This window comes from Salvelinus sp. IW2-2015, linkage group LG19, assembly GCF_002910315.2.
Source record: "Salvelinus sp. IW2-2015 linkage group LG19, ASM291031v2, whole genome shotgun sequence".
Classification (NCBI taxonomy): Eukaryota; Metazoa; Chordata; class Actinopteri; order Salmoniformes; family Salmonidae; genus Salvelinus; species Salvelinus sp. IW2-2015.
In genome coordinates this window covers 3,601,090-3,619,519 of record NC_036859.1, presented here as the reverse complement: position 1 = coordinate 3,619,519, position 18,430 = coordinate 3,601,090, and the positions used below count along the sequence as shown (strand labels likewise).

General features: G+C 43.9%; 1 long non-coding RNA gene across 3 annotated transcripts in view; it reads right to left on the bottom strand.

Annotated features, from left to right (window-relative positions):
- Positions 1-18,430, bottom strand: part of LOC111979524 (uncharacterized) — a 38,112-nt gene that overhangs the window by 5,577 nt on the left and 14,105 nt on the right. For all 3 annotated transcript variants that reach the window (XR_002879342.2, XR_002879341.2, XR_011481563.1), the window contains 2 exons: positions 16,459-16,610; positions 6,956-7,966 (listed from right to left, as the gene is read on the bottom strand). This is a non-coding gene — a long non-coding RNA (uncharacterized lncRNA). The remainder of the gene's footprint in view (positions 1-6,955; positions 7,967-16,458; positions 16,611-18,430) is intronic.

Sequence of the window (18,430 nt, the reverse complement as noted above, 5' to 3'; positions counted from 1 at the left end):
GTTCCACCACACCAGACTGGGGTAGAGGGTGGTTAGGGGGTTGTCCACCCACCAGACTGGGGTAGAGGTGGTTAGGGGGTTGTCCACCCACACAGACTGGGGTAGAGGGTGGTTAGGGGTTGTCCCCCCACCAGACTGGGGTAGAGGATGGTTAGGGGGTTGTCCACCACACAGACTGGGGTAGAGGGTTGGTTAGGGTTGTCACCCACCAGACTGGGGTAGAGGTTGGTAGGGGGTTGTCCACCCCACCAGACTGAGGTAGTTGCGGTTAAAGGGAACTGTTCTATCAGTACTGCCAGATCAACTAGCGTCTATAATATATAAAGGCAGTTTTCCATTATAAAGATGGATCCCCTTCCTTGTCCTAACACTGGTCTCTGGTGGTATTTTAATATGAATAAATGATCCCCGTGTGTGTGTGTGTGTGTGTGTTGTGTGTGTGTGTGTGTGTGTGTGTGTTGTGTGTGTGGTTGTGTGTGTGGTGTGTGTGGTTGTGTGTTTGTGGTGTGTGTGTGTGTGTGTGTGTTGTGTGTGTGTGTGTGGTGAGATAGACTTTCTTTCTTTAGTTACTGCTCCTGATATTGTGTCTGTCCAACAAAGACTTCCCCGTGGCCCCCTCATTATAAATACATGTCATTGGATCACACCTCGTCTGAACCACTGAGTCTGCTGTGCTCTAAGTGGCCGTGACTGAGTCCTGAATGAGTGGTTGGAGGACAGTTATGCCAATAAAGCCAGTGTGTTTGTGTCTGTCTGCCTACAGCCCCCAGCCTATGGGAACCACAGCCTCACAGCAGGCTAGGGTCAAGGGTCGGGGGCTGTTTTTTAGACACACACACACATATGCGTGCACGCTCTTCTCAGACACACACACACACACACACACACTGCTGGAACGTCCTTTATGTAAACTACACGAAAGCAAACTTGGACTGAAAGATGAGGATGGAGGGAAATAGATGAGAGGAGAAATAAACACAAGGCAATTTAACACATTTCTCATCTACCGCTCTACTAATTGCTTTTACTCTTTACTTGGCAATGCCACCATTGTCTACATATCATTATGCTGTATATCATGCATGTAAATCCTACAGGGTTGAAATCTAACCTTTACTCTTAAAGTGTGCCATAAATAGTAGGCTGGACTAACAATGCTATTTCCAATGCTTATGAGTTTGCCAAGAGAGTACCCAGCACTTCTGTCATTTGAACCTTGAATGCATAGATAATTAAGACTCTGCAGCATAAATGGTTACTACAGCATGATGCGGGCCTAGGTACAATAGAGAGAGCGAGAGAGGCAGGTCAGCTTTCAATCTGGGGCACCGAGTTTTCTGCTGTCTCAACAGAGACCCACRCAGCCATCCCAGTCCTGACTCACTTATCTCCCTGTGGAAAATTAGAATCAGGCCGCAGAATTGTCCTCTCTCTTCCACCCCTCTCTCTCTCTCTCCTACGGCTGCAAATATCAAGGCGGCTATTTCTGACTCAATCCTCTCATCCCTTGTTCCCTCTTTGCTTCCCTGGATTGGATAGTTTCCTTCGCTTGACTTTCACTCGTCTTTTTAACTTAGGAGTGAGGTGTGACCTAGACTAAAGGACATGCAAAAGTCCCACGTCTTAGTCACAAATAAACAGTAACATAAGCAAATACTAGAACCGAGTCACTAGTCTGTGCACGGAATCTGCCTGTGCTATTGTTACTCTGAATGTCAACAGGGCCTACACTGGAGTGCATCATATAGAGTTACACTGGGCGCTACAACAACTCACACCAGATTGTTCTTTAACTTTTGAGTGATCCAGAGTGGACAATAGTAATGATATGAATGGGGCGGATGAACTTGACTGAGAAAGAGAGAGGGAGAGAACAACTTGAGATTCAGTCAAGAGAGGCTCAGGCTTAGGGCACTAGCTAAAAAAAAACAAATTTCATTGTCCCAGGTTTGTATGTGTGTGCATGGATGTGCATGTGCACATGTGGGTATTAGCAGATATGTCTGCGGGGGCATCTGTTAGAATAGCTCTGAATGTGTTTCTAGACTCATTAATGCAGTTTGGTTACAATGAACAGAACCAGAGATGGCGGCTGGCTATGCTAATCACTGCACTAGCCTGCCTCTTGCTTCCCAGAACCCTCTGCTGCACATGTCTCCTCCCACTCGCCAGACTAGGACCCAACATAGCCGTCTGCAGACAGCTCCTGATGGGAAATGGAGGTGGCATAGAAGAGGGGGTGGAAGTGAAGGGGATGGGGGTCCCTCTCCACATTCTCTCCGTCACAATTGAATTATAGAATCCACTCTTCTTTATCAGTGGATTGATTCAGCCCAGCTGATGGTGTGTGTGTGTGTGTGTGTGTGTGTGTGTGTGTGTGTGTGTGTGTGTGTGTGTGTGTGTGTGTGTGTGTGTGTGTGTGTGTGCATTGGAACTATTTGCATTGGAATTAGCTACGCTGGGCTGGGATCTTTCCTTAGGATCTGCCATTGTGCAAATAGAGAATTTGATGATGAAATAAGCAAATGGAGGAGTAAAGAAAGAGAAAGATGTGAATGTTTCAATACAACAAGGATTTTGGAGGCGAATAAGAGCAGATATAGCTACTACACACTATGACCTATCAGGGCAGAGAGCTGAGAAAGACACGTGAAAGAGAAACGCGGCGAGAGAGAAAAGACCGAGACTCAAAAGGTTTCATTGCTCGGCTTGATTTAAGTCCGAGAAACGGAGGCCTGGTGGCGTGTGAAAGTTGGGAGACTACACGCACCCACTTCTCAAAACTCTGGGACAGGGAGACAGGGTCTATGGGTCTATTGAGCAGACGGAGAGGGAGTTGTCCCTTTAAGCAGAGCTAATGAAGCTTACACCCCCAATGCATTAAAAAAGAGAAGYGAGAGTTAGAGCTGGCCTCCTTCACCCATTCACTCACTTCCTCCCTTTGGAGAGATCCTGGTGAGGTCATGATTTCCTCTCTTAAAGGCGTAGCACAGCTCATAATGCGGAGGTACAGCACTCTATGTKGCTATAGAGGTGCAGGGGAGAGCAACGGAAAGCTAAAGTGAATGGTTTTGATGGGTGAGACAGTAAGGGCTTGGGCTACACTGTTCTACAACTGCTTTTGATAGCAACGAATCTGTTACAGGTTGGACCTTTTAATAGTGCATGTTTCAAAATGAATGAAATACCATGCGGTTAAAAGCCTTCTAAAAGCATAGACTAAGCAATGGTCTGACGGAACACACTGCATCACAAATGTTTAACATGTAATTTGCTTCCTAACATATCTTAGCTGGCAAAGAAGTTCCAGGAATGTCTGAAATCAGAATGTCAATCACAAAACAATCTCACTCTTTCAGTAGGGGAGGTCTAACTTGAGGGGGCCTGCCTGTCAGTTATTCCAGAGGGGCTGAGTGACATCGGATGATGGAGGACCCCTTCATCACCATCCCTGCAGCAGCATCCAGTCTGACCCCTCTCCTGGCCTGAAAGAGGCACTCTGAACTCCAAGGCAAACAAAAGATGGCTACTGCTTATTAAACAGGCCTGAACCTTCATTAGCATCCAGCTAGACCCAGACAGACCGAGTGGTGGCCCTACAAGCACGCGCACACTTACAACGAGAGAGGCCCCCGGTTTGGCCTTGACCCTTGAACTCTGGGGTTCTCTTTCACCTGCTGCAGAGGCATTCAGGCCTTGCTGGCCGTCTAGCCAGTGCCTGCCTGTTCTGCATGTATTTCCCTGACGTTCCCACGCTCCCAGTCCAGACAACCAGGACCAGCCTGTTCATCCCCCTCTCCATCTCTCCATCTCTCCATCACCAGCACACAGCAGTATTCGTATAGGACATTATGGAGATCCACATCATGTCTGGCTGTCTGACTTCTTTGCCCTCACAACCTCTGCACTCTCTAACCCCACCATTAGTATGGGCGAGCCCCCGAAACCCCACTTGAAAGCATTGCCACTTCCTWATGAGCGATCGCTATAAATTCCAATGGCGATGTCCTCACTATATTCAGATTATTCTGTGACTGCGACTGTGACTGTGGAACTATCTCTCTTTGTCACACACCGAGACAACGAAATGTAATTTCTATATAGTGTTCAGTCTTCACTGCAGATACGGAACATCTCAGTTGAAATGCTGTCAGTTGATTTTTTTTCATCTGTCTCTGAGGGTGTTCATTTAGTCGTGTTGTATTGTCTGTGAATTGCACAACCGCATGTCTCCGTATTGCAGCTTCTCGACCTGCCGTAGCGCTTTCGTATTTCACCAGTACCCCTCCCCTCTCCTCTTTCCTCTCTCTCTCCGAGCTTATTGTGTTGTTGATTTCTCTCTACTTCCCTCCTCGTTGCTTCCTCTTCCTGTTCCATTATCCATTTCTATTGGCTGTAATCTGCCTTCCATCCTCTCATTGGACAGAGTGAGGCAGAATATCAATAATGTATTCAACATAAGGCTAAAGCTCTTATGTGTGTACGTTCGGGTTGTGTATATGTCTGGGTCGTCGGACAGCATATTGGCTCCCTCGCTGCGCTGAATATGTAAATGACTCACACACATGCACACACACGCAGACCAAGACATGGCAAACACCCCCTACTCCCCAAACCCCCTAAACTCTTACCCCTTCGAACACCCCCCCCACCCCCAGGTCTAGACCCCCAAATCACCTCAGTCTCCTCCTCACCCAGAATCCCCAAGACCCCAAAATACAGACCACCCCCTCCCCACCCTTTCCTCACTCCCACAACCATCGGACATACCCTATGACTCACGTGACCGCCATTTTGCACACATATAGCCAACTGTACAGGTCTGACTGCTGCAGCTGCCTGGCTGCATGGGCGAATGCAAATACGAAGACAGCATTGTTGCTCAGCTACTCAGACCATTCGCCTCGAATGAATTAATGGGCAAAAACTGAGAGGCTCAATCAAATTTAACTATGGGAACAATGCGCCAGAGGATTTTTTTTATGTTCGTATGAGAAGTATTCGTCTCTATCCACCTAATTCCMAGACTTTAACATTTTAATTAATTGACAGTATCGGCTAGTTATTAGAAAAYTCTGAATTCAGATGAGTAAATGTGCAGTGAAATGACGCCTCACCCAAGAGAGGTTTTTAAGATGTAGCATTTGTCCCTGTATTTTCCCCCATCTGTCTGAACTGTCTGAAAAGAATTACACTGAGATACTTGAAAACAATAGTATCAGAGATTTCTTTCAATAAGGAGAGCATCAGCTCAAAAGTGAATGACTCAATGCTATTTCCATTCCTCTCATTGWACATCTCTCATTTAATCTCCAATTTCAAATATATACTGAAACAGCAGAGTCGGTTACACCACAGCTTGGCGACTGGGTAGTATACATACACAGATGTGTCCAATGCCATGGAAACCAGRYGACCTACTATGAGAGACCAGTGTGCATGATAATGAGGCTATTATGGTCTGTCTGGAATTCGTTGGGCCTGGGCATCCCCTCTTAATTACAGTCTGTGTGTGTGTCTTGCTTTTCATTTACGTGTGTCTGTACATGGGTGTCTGTATGCGTGTGTGTGCCAATAAACGAGTGTCTGTCTGTGTGTGTGTGTGCTTGGGTTGCATGTCTGCTGCATGTCTGTGTGCGCGTGCGAATAAGCATGTGTGTTTCTGGGGGCGTTTGATTAACAAAAGCCCCTGCCTCTCTGTACAGTGAGTGATTTGCATAGGGGCAGCATTTCCCAGACTCACACATCCCCCCATATGGCACCGCCAGATCATTCCTTTTATTGTAGCCACATTACCTCTATAAAACACAATATTACACACACACATCACAAGGGAAACGAACAGCGGTGACAAGCCTTTCTACTTAGTATACGCACACTCACCACCTCTATGGCATGATTATGAGCAATTAGCTCTGTCGGCACACACTGTAACTAAATCAAGTGGATATGCAAATGCAATTAGCCTAGATTTGCATACGGCGGGTGAGGTAACAGATGGCGCTAGAACTGAGACGCCGATGGCCGCCATCTTTGTCAGAGGAACAGAGTGGTGGCCATTTTGTCTGAGGCTGTGCCCGTCTGGATGAAAACAACTGCGCTGCGTCACCGTGACTAGGACGGTATCTTGGCACTAGCGCCCTATAACAGACAGCTGCTTACAGTTGGCACATACACAGGAAACTAAGGGGTGTGAGGAAGACCCTCCATTATGGGCTGGTCGTAGTACCTAACACTACCAGACAATTGCAGGGTACAGTGCATCTGAAAGAGATGCTATTCGAGACCAATACAGATTTGTGGGTTGTGTGGGTTAGTTTTCTTCCCACAATACAGGACAATACATCTCGAAGGCGGAGACAGTACAGGTGCATCAAAGCTGGGACCGAGAGACTGAAAAACAGCTTCTATCCCCAGGCCATCAGACTTAAATAGTCATCACTAGCCAGCCTCTCCCCAGTACCTTACCTTGAACCTTAGTCACTGTTACTAGCTGGGTACCACCCGGTACTCTACCTGCACCTTAGAGACTGCTGCCCTATGTACATAGTCATTGAACACTGATCACTTTAAATGTTTACATACCGTTTTACCCACTTCATATGTACAAATACTGCTGTGCACATCTTTTCTATACATATACTGTCTATACACACAATTATATATATAAAACAAATTCCGGACTCTGACATTGCTCTTAATTTAAATTTTTTTGATTTTTGTTTATTGGTTTGTATTGCTAGGTATTACTGCACTGCTGGAGCTAGAAACACAGCCTTTTACTGCACCTGCGATAACATCTGCCAATATGTGTATGCGACTAATAAAATTGGATTTGAGGTATAATTTTGCTTTATATTAGATTRTAACTACAGGGAATTGCTCAGTGTTTGAAAGGAGAAGTATTGTCAGTGTGTGTAACAGTGGGAGAGTGTGTTGTTACTGAGTAAGATACCTGTCTGCTGGTTCTGTGTTGTTCCAGGGAGTGTCCAGTCATCTGTTGACGGCCTTGTGTTTTCCTGGATCCTTTATGTCCATTTTATTCTAGCTGGTCAAAATGAATGAACTATATTGATAGGAGATCTGGCCTGGGTTTTTCGTTCTATGGTCTTTGATCATGCCAATTGAAAAATTCAATTGGAATTGAACAATAAAGAGCCTGATAAAAAAAAAAAAAACGATTTCCGTGGTTGTTGTGGTTTGTATATCGCTGTGGAGGAAGCACGCCAGTGTAGAAAAGAAAAATAGAAGTGTAAAAATGAGACGTTACTGTCTCTTTGACAAATGTAAAAGCTTCCCCGGGAATAAGCAGTGAGTGGATCTGAAGTCTGGATCAAAAACCAGAACCCCCCCACCAGCATTCACACACAGCTACAGGGTGCAGGTGGGGGAGTACGTCAATCTTTTTTTTAAGAAAACAGAAATAAAGAGAGAGGGAAATCCCCTTTAGCATTCTAAAAAAAAAAGAATAATAACTCAGGAGAGTGTGTATCATGTGGTGTTTGTTGGTAGGCCCCTTCCAGCAGAACTACACACACCCAGTGTGGTTAGGGACCCAGGCCCAGTCTGAGGAGCCTTGGCTGAGGCTGAGCGAGGTCAAGATGGGCCTCCTCTGGAGGTCTCCAGGCCCCTAGGCCGTGGGCTAACCAGGACAACCCCACTCTGTTCTCCACATTCTCTTCTCCATATTGATTTCTCTTGCCGTCATCTCCAGAGGTGCTGGCAACCAGCAGGGACTTATTCATGCCTCACCAGCCCACTCAGGAGCTCCCTTTTGGGGCCGCACTCGCTTCAAAGGGCCCTGGGATGGGAGGGTGGAGCAGGGGAGGAGAGACGAGGACAAGAGCCCATGGCGATGAATGGATGAACAGCCGCGTAGAGCCTCTCTCTCTCTCTGTTCAGTCGTCTACCCAGCCTTCATCCTTCACTCCATCCGCCCACTCTCTTTCTGTTTCACATTCTCCATCTGTGAAAGGGAAATACAGAGAAAGTTTTTGTTTTTCACGTCACCTTTAGCATTAGACAACTCTCCGSTTTCATGCAAATGCAAATGTGTTACAGCAGCACTTTGATGATGGAGATGTGGGAAGCAAACRCCAACTAGTGTTTTAGTAACGTTGCCTCAAGGCTCTACTAAACACAAACAAACACTACAGAAAATGAAAAGACAGGATACGTTGACCTTACGCTCATAAAAACACGTTTTATTGGCATATACAATGTATTACACAATGATAACCAAGCTTGCAAAGCAACCTTTTTTGTTTTAGTTTAAATGATATGCTGCAATGCCATCTGATTTGTTATCGGGTTGATTTTGAATTCATMATTTCAGTAATCACACTAATATCTCTCTGATAACCTCCCCAATGCTTCGCCAAAGTCTTCTGAAACTGTCTCCCTGTCTCCCTGTCTGTCATCCCCAAGTGCATTGATGGGATATTATTCTGATGGTGTCTTGAGTCCTGTTCTGATGGTAATAGCAGAATGGACATTCCTTTATGTACCCATCGGCCCTTTGTCTTTTTTTCCCTACACTGTGAAAGAGTTGGCCTGGGCCTCCCACCACAACCACACACCCAAATGTACCCATTTATGCCTATAAGATCCAGGGGCCGGGAGATGTCGACCTATGGGGATGGTAAGCATGATGACGAACATAGCTATGGTTGTAAGAGACGTTTGGGAGACTTGAAAAGTAATGCAAAATGTGCAGGACATTTAGGTGTAAAAAAAAGCAAGGTTGGTAGTGGTATGCAAGTTTTTGTTGACCGTGTATTTCAGTGGAARACTGCAGTACAGAACGCGTGTGTATCTGTGTGTCCTTCACATATCAATGCATTCTTATGTGGGAGAGTGTGTTTGCTTAAGAAAATAGTAGGGACCAGAGAGGTCAGGGGTGCAGCCACGATGGCCTATGCAAAGGGAGGTTATGTGGAGGAAGATTCAGACACAATACTCCCATTCAGAGGGCTCAGACATGGGTGTTAACTCCCCATTCCTCACCAGCAGAGGCGGGTGGGGTGGACAATGTTAGTTCAGGGCAGCCTTCCACCAAGCACAGAGTAAAGGCACTGCATTATAAAGACAGGAGCAGTGAGGGAGGGTTGAGAGGTGAAATGCAAAGGGGGGAGAGAGAGAGGGGGGGGGGTGTTTGCATATAAGGAGAGAAAGAGGGGTGTCTGTGTGTCAGCACTGAGGGGTGAGTAGCCCAGGGTCCATGGCTTTGGACTTGAGGAAAAATAGGAATGGGAGCAGGAGGAATGGGAGCAGGAGTAATGGGAGCAGGAGGAATGGGAGCAGGAGGAATGGGAGCAGGAGGAATGGGAGCCTAGGAAGAGAGAGATACAGAGAAGGGGAGACTAATAGGAGAGCTACAGGTTCAACTGAATAGGAGTATGCAGAGTATTAAGGGGTGAAGTAATATCATCTCATCAGAAAGCTCACAGGGTTCCTCCAAAAGTCTCAACAACAAATATATCACCAGCATTGCCAGTGGCAAACAACATATTTATTGGTCTGTGGTTACAGGGGGAGCTAGWTAATAGGGGTAGAGACCCTCTCTCTCACTGGGGGGCTAATGGACCCCTGTGGTTGGAGGGAGGGGGGGGGGCAGCTTTGTCCTGCAGTAAAGGATTCCACTGCTAAAACAGGGGAAAGACCCCACACCCTTCAACCTCCCGCGGACTGCAGTGAACCAAGAGGAACGAGAAAAGGAGAGCAAACAGTTACAGCTAATTCAACTAAAACATACTAAACACCACATAAAAACAAGCGAGAAAGCAAGAGAAAGGGAGGAAATAACAAAAGGGGAACGTGAGAGATAGAGCGATAAATGAAGAGGGAATTGAGGTCAAATCTGGAAAGAAACGGATTTCTCTCCTTTTTGTCTGTCTCCATTTTGATTGACAGCTTGTAGGCTCAGACTAGACAGGCAGCTCTCTAACTCTAACCTTCTCTCGCCTCCCCTCTTCATTTCCCTTCTTTCCCCTCCCCTCATGTCTCCTTTCCCCACATCCTTTCCCYCCCATCTCTTCGGCTCTCCTTTCCTCTCCACACCCAGTATATTGCCTCATAGCTGCAGTGCAGAGGGAATGTCAGAAACACACAGCACCCAGAATACCAAATATTTGTGACTATAAAAATCACATATATTTGTGTGTATACTCATGAAGCTACACTTTAAAGTGCCATTCGTAAGAAACCACACAACACAGCATATGACCTATTATATGTACTACTGTGAAAGCCTTGTTGGTGTCTCTCTTCACTCCTGTCGCTTCAAAGGCTAGAGATGAGGGAGTGTTTTCTATTCAAACAGCAGGGTATCAACTCCACTAACAAACCCAATAAACAGACTATACATCCCCTCACAATACTCCCACTGCCTGTGGCACAGATCCTCTCAATGCGCACACTGACTGTCACAATACGTCTTTACGCCGAGCTAATTAGGAGGAGGGCCCCGTCTCTATCCTCTACCTCCGTCTGAATACCAGGGCAGGAGGGAGGGGAGGAGAGAAGGAGAGAGGGATGGAGTGCTTAGTCTCTGTTTACTCRGAGGACTGGCGGGTGTGTGTCTTTGATTTTTCGGGAATGTAAAGCTGGGGCGGGTAATCGAGTCAGGGGGGAACGATATTAGTGTGACACATCCCCGAGTAGCATGGACGCAGCGGAGGAGGGCAGCGGGGAGCGATTTGAGTGCGACACCATTCTGGGTAGTGTACAGGCAGTGAGAAAATGGAGGGGGAGAAAAATGTGTGTGACACCGCTCTGGGTGTCGATGCCACGACAAGGATCAGTACAAAGAAAGTCACCATTTCTGCCGTCTATATCACGGCTCAGCCCAAACAATGAAATCATGGTAGAATATATGTGGACTGTATGAATCTGTCAATCCTATTAGGCAGGTTTTAAAAGCCTAAAACATTTGAACATGTTAYAAAATTAAATGTGCTCTGATATCAGAGTGAATACGAAGCGGCAGCAACACCCTCGACACTGCAAAAATGCTCTCTCCCTCTCTCTTATATCACTATTGTTATCGTAGAGCCTAGCCCAACGATTGAATTCTTGCATGAATCAAAGATGGTATTTAGTATTGTGTTTATAGCTGAATAGTAAAATGTCCCCCTTCCCTCTCGCATCCATGCCCCCAATATTTGGACAGGGATTGAAGGTCACACTGAGAGTCCGCCTTCAAGACATTCCTCCAATGTTGCCATGTCTTCCACCAACACACACACATATACAGTATACACACACACACACATAAACTGACCCCCCCTTCACTCCTTGTTTAAATTGTCTTTTGTGCTTTTTGTCTCCCCAAACCCACATTCTCTCTGTGTGTGTGTGTATGTGTGTGTGTGTGTGTGTGTGTGTGTGTGTGTGTGTGTGTGTGTGTGTGTGTGTGTGTGTGTGTGTGTGTGTGTGTGTGTGTGTGTGTGTGTGTGTGTGTCACAACCAAGCCACGACTATGGGTCCCAGATCTAGCACAAGGCCAAGTTTGTCTGCAGGGGGTGCAAAGTGGGGTGAGAATGGACACCACAGCATATAACAGCTATCAACATAACTGAAATGAGCTATCTCTCTAGTGCATCATACATACTGTACCTAATAATAACTGAACTATCTCTCTCTAGTGCATCATAAATACTGTACCTAATAATAACTGAACTATCTCTCTCTAGTGCTCATAACATACTGTACCTAATAATAACTGAACTATCTCTCTCTAGTGCATCATACATACTGTACCTAATAATAACTGAACTATCTCTCTCTAGTGCATCATAACATACTGTACCTAATAATAACTGAACTATCTCTCTCTAGTGCATCATAACATACTGACCTAATAATAACTGAACTATCTCTCTCTGGTGCATCATAACATACTGTACCTAATAATAACTGAACTATCTCTCTCTGGTGCATCATAACATACTGTACCTAATAATAACTGAACTATCTCTCTCTAGTGCATCATAACATACTGTACCTAATAATAACTGAACTATCTCTCTCTAGTGCACATAACATACTGTACCTAATAATAACTGAACTATCTCTCTCTAGTGCATCATAACATACTGTACCTAATAATAACTGAACTATCTCTTCTTAGTGCATCATAACATACTGTACCTAATAATAACTGACTATCTCTCTCTAGTGCATCATAACATACTGTACCTAATAATAACTGAACAATTGAAAAAGGTGTCTAAAAATATATTATATATGTGGCATTACAAATGCATCATATAACAATATTTATACTGTACAGTACTGTGCAGCTAAAATAAAAAATAATCCACATTTACAGTGTTTTTGTTCTTCCAAGATTGTAAATTCAAGTTAAAATTAGGAATGATTTGTCTCCTCATTGAACCCAGTGGCCTAAGTGAGCTGCAGTGTGTCCTGGGAAATGGCAGGTGTCTCCATATCAGAGTGCCTCTCAGACAGCTTGTTAATTTGCACAACTTTCATACACAATTTTTTTCTCTCTCTGTGTGCGTATTAGTGTGTGTGGTGTGTGTGTGTGTGTGTGTGTGTATATATTAGCGATGGGACTTGACCCTAGCGAGCTGAACTACTTTTTTGCGTCTTGCTGGGCGTGGGAAAGACGAGACCCCTTTTCACAGCTGCTGGCGGATGGGCTGTACCAATGGGGCCCCTGCCACTACCCCCCCCCCCCCTGTCCCCCTGTCTGTTCCCTCTCCCTCCCTACCATTCAGTCTGCAGCCTGCTGCGCTTTCAAAAGCTGCCACAAATCCCCCTCCCTCCACCCTCCTACCCCCACACACTCTTGCTTTCGCTTCATAAATACATCTCATTATTCCAGTCCTAGTTTGCATAGAGATTCCAAAGAGATCTCTCTTTCTTTCTCTCTCTCTCTCGCTTTTTCTCCCTCTCCCCCAATCTCACCTCACATGTGCAAATTTGACTCGCAGGCCATTGTATCGCTTTCCCTAGAATATTGTTTCTCTGTCATTTYACTCAAACACATAACTTGTTGTGAGACAATTTGTTCATTTTCATAATATATTTTGTTGCGGTTGAAATGAGGAAAAAGCAGAAAAAAATTGCTAAAGGTGTGCAAGTTTTTCTGAAATGTATTAATGCACTAACTACATTAGTGCTCCTCTCATGACAAACACACACACATACACAACACACACATACACACACACACACATCCCACCATACACCCTCCATTCGCCTCATTAATCTGCTGATATTTATCTCTCATCAAACTGCGTAATGCTCAGGGCATAATTTACATTCCCTTTTGAGAACAGCAGCAGAGAGCAGTCCTTGTACACAGTAATATAAAAGCCAGWGAAAATCTTGGAAAAGTCAAAGACCCTCGCCAAAATCAAATGAACTAGCTTCCAATTGAGTGCCCCAAGKTCGGAAGCCAAGATGATTTGACCTTGGGCCTGGTCTTGTCGTTCAGGTACTACTTGTAATTTCTTCAAGCACATCTTTAAATATTTGAAAAGAACTGAAGCCTGATGGCTTAACGAGCTTTATGCCCACTGACCAACCGTAATAGTAGGGGAAATGCCATGCTATTTCTGATAAAGTTGTTAATGTAGGTCTACTCTGATATACACATCAACAACAACACTGTCATATTCTGAAAATGTCACCTAAGAATTAAAAGTCTACTAGAAAATATGACTATTCCTTAACAAGTGAACAAAATATTAACAAATCAGGGTTATATGAATAGAAAAAGGAACCGACGAAAATGTATAAAAAGAGGACAATATGAGGGGTTCTGAGGGGGGGGGGGATTAGGGGTGAAATGGAGAGAGCCACCCGAACAGCCTTTCCACATGAGCAGTCCCAAACCCAGGGTGAGCCCCTGTCACCCTACTCACTTAAAGGGATAAGGCACTGCAGCACAGGCTCTAAAATATGAATCACACACCCAACTCCCTTGCACCTTATCAGCCATAGCAAGCCACCTGACAAATTGGATCAGAGTATTTAAAAAGGATAAAAAGAAGTGTGTGTGTGTGTGTGTGTGTGTGTGTGTGTGTGTGGTGGTGTTGAGTGAGTGAGTTGAAGTGAGTGAGTGAGTGAGTGAGTGAGTGAGTGAGCTGAGGTGACTGGACTGAGTGAAGTGAGTGAGTGAGTGAGTGAGTGAGGAGTGAGTGAGTGAGAGTGAGTGAGTGAGTGAGTGAGTGACGTGAGTGAGTGAGTGAGTGAGTGAGTGAGTGAGTGAGAGGGAGAGAGAGAGGAGAAGAAGAGAGAGGAGAGAGCGAGAGATTTGAGGAGTTTGAGGAGTTGAGTAACAATCACTGTTGAACCAACTCCTGCCAGCCTTCAAATTATAACTCAAATATTAGACAGCAAAATACTGGTACATTTGGGTGGACAGCAAATACTCTATTAGGCCTATATTGATTCCCGAGAAATGTCTTTATTTTGACCAGTAAATAGTATTTTCCCCATGAACTTGATCTCTGAATGTTTTGAAATGAAATCTTAATTAAAATAAATGTAAACTATTTAAGTACCTTTAAACATTTTATATTATTATATACTGGTGTGAAAGCTACCACACTGCCACAATTAGGGTATAAAGTATCTATCCATCACTTGTCCTCAAAACAAAACACATCCACACCACACACACACACACCACACACACACACACACACACACACACACACACACACACACACACAACACACACACACAACACCACACCACACACACACACACACAACACCACACACACACACACACACACACACACACACACACACAACACACACACACATGCCCTTACTAGTTCCCACAACACTTCCCCCATCCACACACACAGCTTTGTGTTCTTACATAGCCTCTTCCCAAAACACAAGATGACCTATTAACTGAGACAACTATACGACCACTAGTTAAACAAGCTTATCTCAATAACGTAATGGACTAACATTGACTCCATTTCTGCACAATCGAAAGATATTCTGTGGCAGAACAAGACACTGGCATGACTTGAACAGTGATTGCATTAGCTAGTAGCTACACCACAGTACCTAATGTACAAGCAAGAGCTTTGTGTGCATAACTCACAGACCTCTCRATCAAAGTATATAGGCCTACTCTTTGGGCCAACGCTTTAAGTCTGCACCTGTTCTTTCACACCATGAAAAAAAACACCTTAATATTATGCACCAAAATAGGAAGTCCAAAAGGTAACTTGGGCAGGATCTCACCGGAGCTGAATACCAGCACATCAAATGTTCTACTGCTTGAGCTCCTGTTCCTGTTATAGGATATTAGCTCATAAGTATTGTGGCGCTCCTGCACCTAAATATACTGAACAAAAATATAAACGCAACATGCAACAATTTCAAAGAGTTATAGTTTTACTGAGTTATAGTTCATATTCGAAAATCAGTCAATAAAAATGGATTCATTAGGCCTAATCTATGGATTTTAAAAGTAGGGGYGTGGATCAGAAAAAACACMATTTGCCTCATGCAGTGCATCACATCTCCTTCACATAGATTGATCAGGCTGTTGATTGTGGCATGTGGAATGTTGTCCCAGTCCTCTTCAATGGCTTTGCGAAGTTGCTGGATATTGGCAATCCAGAGCATCCCAAACATGCTCAATGGGTGACATTTCTGGTGAGTATGCAGGAAGAACTGGGACATTTTCAGCTTCCAGGAATTGTGTACAGATCCWTTCGACACGGGGCCGTGCATTATCATGCTGAAACATGAGGTGATGGCGGCGGATGAATGRCACGACAATGGGCCTCAGATTGCCATCGATAAAATGCACTTGTGTTCGTTGCCTGTAGTTTATGCCTGCCCATACCATAATCCCACCGCCACCATGGGATACTGTTCACAAGATTGACATCAGCAGACCGCTTGCCCACACGACGCCATACATGTGGTCTGCGCTTGTGAGGCCGGTTGGAAGTACTGCCAAAGTTGAAGGCAGCTTATGGGAAGGAAATTAATATTAAATTCTCTGGCAACAGCTCTGGTGGACATTCCTGCAGTCAGCATGCCAATGGTACTCTCCCTAAAAAAAAATGCCATCTGTGGCATTGTGTTGTGTGACAAAACTGCAAATGTTATTGTCCCCAGCACAAGGTGCACCTGTGTAATGATCATGCTGTTTAATCAGCTTCTTGATATGCCACACCTGTCAGGTGGATGGATTATCTTGGCAAATGAGAAATGCTCACAAACAGGGATGTAAACAGATTTGTGCACAAAATTTAAGAGAAATACGCGTTTTGTGCGTATAAAACATTACTCGGATCTTTAATTTCAGCTCATGAAACATGGGACCAATACTTTACATGTTGCGTTTATATTTTTGTTCAGTGTATAAACAGTACCGGCACCTATTTCAGTCAAAGTCAAGCACTGAAAATATGACATATTTTATGTTTTTATCTATAGTATTGCTTACCTGTGATTTGATGGTTGTTCCTTGTARGTTTTACTTGGGCCCTCTTCCTCTTCCCAGTCCCTGGTCTCTGAGAACCCCAAGTAACATGTCCCACCATGTTGTTTCCTGACAGGGTTGAACCTTCCAGTATGTACACTCACTTTAACTTCTTCCTGAAATAAAAATAAAATGAGATTATTAGCCATAATTAAGCATATGGGGCGGCAGGTAGCCTAGTGGTTAGAGCGTTGGACTAGTAACCGAAAGGTTGCAAGATCTAATCCCCGAGCTGACAAGGTAAAAATCTGTCGTWCTGCCACTGAACAAGGCAGTTAACCCACTGTTCCTAAGCCGTCATTGAAAATAAGAATTTGTTCTTAACTGACTTGCCTAGTTAAATAAAGGTTAAAAMAAGTTAWATAAAGGATAGGGGAGGATTTGGATACAACAAGCATATGTAGGACTGAATAAATGAAATTATGTTGAATATTCACCTTAACAATCACATTAAAACATAATGTATTCTATCCATTGAAAACACTTCATGGATCAGCCTTTGCAATACATCTGAAATACGGAGAGAAGCTCACAAATATTTTCATGCCATTGCTAAGCTATGCTAACGGAAACCCATAGCTTGCAGTCAGTATTGTAAATAAAAGATTATTCCATGATCATTTTAAGAAATGTATGTGTATAGGTCTTAATGAATAATAKGGTCAAATCTGAACCACACAGTTTGAAACACTCCTGCATAAAATTTAGCCAACTCACATGTGTCGAAGCTAGTTGCTAAGATACTGTACCAAAGCTTAAATTCAGATRATAATTCAGATAGTTTTCCACCAAATTTCTACTATGGCAAAGATAGGTGTCAGTAAGGCCATGATTGTTAAACTGCATTTAAGTAGAACTAATGTAGCTTTTCTTGTGTATGTGTTCCATTTCTGAGGAACACATACACAGATTGAGAAAGAGTCGGTGTAGATCATCCTCCATACAYCGCCCAACGAGACTCCTACTCTTCTTCCTACATTCTCATTTCAGTTCTACACCTAACATTCAACTACCCAGTAGCATAGCTTATGTATACACACACATACATAAGATTGAGCTATGTTTCTCGTCCTCCAAATATAATATGGGTTATGATAGATCAGCCAAAGATAGATCATTATGATCCTTCTAAGATTCAAATAAATAGACAAACTATTCTGTACTGTGCTACTTTGTTCTATTCTATTCAAAAACTGTTGTATCATCTCCTCRGAATGACAGTACTCAAACTGAGAGAGTTTCCTGCCAATTTCACTTTGCACTTGGACTTGAATACTGAATGGTTTTGTTTGAAATGGCACACTATGCACTGTGTAGTACACTACTTTTGACCAGCGCCCATATGGCTCTGGTCAAAATAGTGCACTATACTGCATTGGGTGCAATTTCAGATGCAGCTAGRGCTTAATAATTCTGGTAACTTCAATAAATTCCATGGCTTTTTTTCATTTTTYATTATTTTTTATTTCACCTTTATTTAACCAGGTAGGCTAGTTGAGAACAAGTTCTCATTTGCAACTGCGACCTGGCCAAGATAAAGCAAAGCAGTTCGACACATACAACAACACAGAGTTACACATGGAATAAACAAACGTACAGTCAATAATACAGTTGAAAAAGTCTATATACAGTATGTGCAAATGAGGTAGGATAAGGGAGGTAAGGCAATAAATAGGCCATGGTGGCGAAGTAATTACAATATAGCAATTAAACACTGGAATGGTACCGTAGATGTGCAGAATATATATATATATGTATATATATATATATGTATATTTGAATGTGCAAGTAGAGATATTGGGGTGCAAAGGAGCAAGATATATAAATAAATACAGTATGGGGATGAGGTAGTTGGATGGGCTATTTACAGATGGGCTATGTACGGTGCAGTGATCTATGAGCTGCTCTGACAGCTGGTGCTTAAAGCTAGTGAGGG